Consider the following 2,718-nt stretch of genomic DNA (forward strand, 5'->3'; position numbering starts at 1 on the left):
GTGAGCTGTATGGGAACCCAGTGTTGAGGGTATAAAGCCAGGAAGTTTCTAGTCTACCTGTGAAGCACACCCAGGGTTCTCAGCTATCAAGCTGATGTGGGGTTTGTCACTTTTTCATCCAACAAGCTGCCATCAGGCTCTCTGAGTGAACTTGCTTACTTTCTGCTATAAGTTCAGCCCACAATACCGAAGGTGGTCTTGGAAAATCTCTGAGACTTGACATTGCAACACACAAGTGTCTCGATGAGCCCGCCTCTACAGCCTGAAAGGGGGTGTTTAGACCAATCATACACTTCTTTGGACCTATCACAGCCTGAAATTTAAACACCACTCGGAGTCATTAAGATTTGTGCTTTGGTCCAGTTATGGCCTCTTTCCCTACTACCAATCACAGCAGGCCTTCCAATAGGAGACTGGCTCCACCTCTGGTGGAGGTGAAAAGGTTTCCTGAGGTTTATGCTTGCAACACGACCACTACACAACTGTTTCCAACAGCCTTGGCTGGGGCAGTGGCTTCAAGTGCCAGGGCAATCAACTTCAATCTTCTGCATAATCGTTTCAAGGCATCTGTGGAGCATTCCAGACGCCTCATCCTGGCATAAGGGTAGACCAGCTGGCCATTACATTGATATTCCTTTTGATCAAGGCAACCCAGGCAGCAAGAGAGAGTTCAATAACTGCTAATTAGGGAGTCAAATTGATCCATCCCCAGTGCCTTGCTTATTTACAGGAAAATAACAGAAGAGGTGTTTACAGTTATAAATGTAAAGAAGCATTAATACTAAAAGTAATTTTTAAAGTGCTTTTGCAATTCCTATACCTCCCTAATTCCCAGAGACATCTAGTTCAATTTGTTCATCTCAATTACATCCTTCTAAAGTCATCTTTAGGGGACTCCTTTTACCTTTATTAACTGGACATGGCACACTAGTCTGCCTGCTCTCTGGAACAACAAGGGAGATTCATCCCCAGCAAGAAGATGCTCCAAAGGAAATATATCAACCTGCTAATGGTTGAACCCAGTTGGAATCCAGGAACAAAGGAACATGATTGATGTCCACATAAATCAGCCTTCAAGGCCCAGAAGCAAATGGAAAATTATAAATAAATATAAATGGATAAACAAAGTTATCCACCACGATTATGTATAAAAATTAAATTTCAACATCACTTAAGCAGTAGAAAATTTAAAACTTTCCTTTTGAGAACAAGAATAAGACAAAGTGGACACTAACATCACTAAAGAAGGCAATGACTAGAGAATAAAAATTAAAAACTTTATTATCCATAATGAAATTAAGAGTATATCAAGGATACAAAAAAAAACTGCATAGAAACCACTATTTTTAACAATTGGCTTGTAATGATCAAGTTTATCATGGTTGTTAATGTCAGATAAAAACATAGAAGAAAAAACAATTACATGTCTGTGTATAAGTAAAATCCAAAACTAAAATTTATCTTTAAATATTTTTACATGTATTGAGGGGAGGTCACATGTGGAGGCCAGCTAAAATTTATTTTTAAAATATTTTATTACATTTGTTTGCTTGCTTGCTTGCTTGTTTGTTTGTTTGTTTGTTTGTAGGAGAGGGCACATTAAAGGTCAGGGTCAACCTTTGGGAGTCAGCTGTCTCCCTCCATTGTGTCCTGGTAACCAGCCTAGGTCATCAGGCCCAGCAGCAAGTACCTTTGTCCCCTAACATTCTTGTTAGTTAGCTTCAAGTCCAATGTGCAAATCCATTAAATGCAAAGTCTTTAGTATATATTAAAACTGTAGGACAAAGGGCAGTTGGTCCATGTAACAAAATGAGCTCTGTATTCAGACAACAGATGCAATGTTCAAAGTTTTCATCCTCAGAGACAGTCTGCTCAGAAAGACTTGGAGATATCTGCCTCCTCTATCACATAAGAACACATCTTCCCCTGAAATCTATTAAAATATTTAACATTTATAACAAAATTAATCTAAGGAATATCTGAGGATAAATCTACTAATAGATGTCTGATAACTCAATGCAGACAGTTATGAAATCTTATTGATACAAATTAAAGACTAGATTATGTGCAAATATAAGCCATGCCCAAAGATCAGGATGCCCAAAGGTTGAAAGGCAATCTTTCCCCCCAAACCACAATGTATAAATTAACCCAACCCTAGGAAAATTACAAATGATTTTGTTAAGCCTGAAAATCTTGTTTCAAAACATGTAAAGTTGAAAAAGCTAAGAATGAACTACCTGCATTTTATTTATTTATTTATTTATTTATTTATTTTAAAATATGGAATACTTCAGAAATTGCCATGTCATCTTTGTGCAAGGGCCATGCTAATCTTCTCTGTATTGCTCCAAATTTAGTAGACATGCTACCAAAGTGAACACCATTGCCTATATATTTTTTAAAGGAACATATTTTGTTTGACAAAATAAATCTGTCAGATCAACACATCATGATTTCAGAAGAACTGAAAAGTGTAACATTCGCCCAAGAATAGATCCATATGTTAATGGAATGGAGTTCTTAATGATAAATCCAGGCAGAGATGGCCTCTTCATTTACAATCATTTTACAATGTATTAAATAAACAACCTTTAAATGAGTGGACGAAGACAATTGCCTATCCATGGAGAAAGGTGGCCCATGGCTACTTTATACTTTCCATAAACACTTCAAGGCATGACTTATCCCAGATTCCCCAAGAAGCAGAAATTTGCA

General features: G+C 37.3%; 1 non-coding gene across 1 annotated transcript; it reads right to left on the reverse strand.

The window, feature by feature from the left end:
• Window positions 1-2,277: 2,277 nt before the first annotated feature.
• LOC142840089 (U6 spliceosomal RNA) lies at window positions 2,278-2,384 on the reverse strand. The gene has a single exon (XR_012908880.1). It is a non-coding gene; the product is annotated as a U6 spliceosomal RNA (small nuclear RNA).
• Between the last annotated feature and the right edge of the window lie 334 nt (window positions 2,385-2,718).

The sequence above is a fragment of the Microtus pennsylvanicus genome, chromosome 22, assembly GCF_037038515.1.
Source record: "Microtus pennsylvanicus isolate mMicPen1 chromosome 22, mMicPen1.hap1, whole genome shotgun sequence".
NCBI classification, from domain to species: Eukaryota; Metazoa; Chordata; class Mammalia; order Rodentia; family Cricetidae; genus Microtus; species Microtus pennsylvanicus.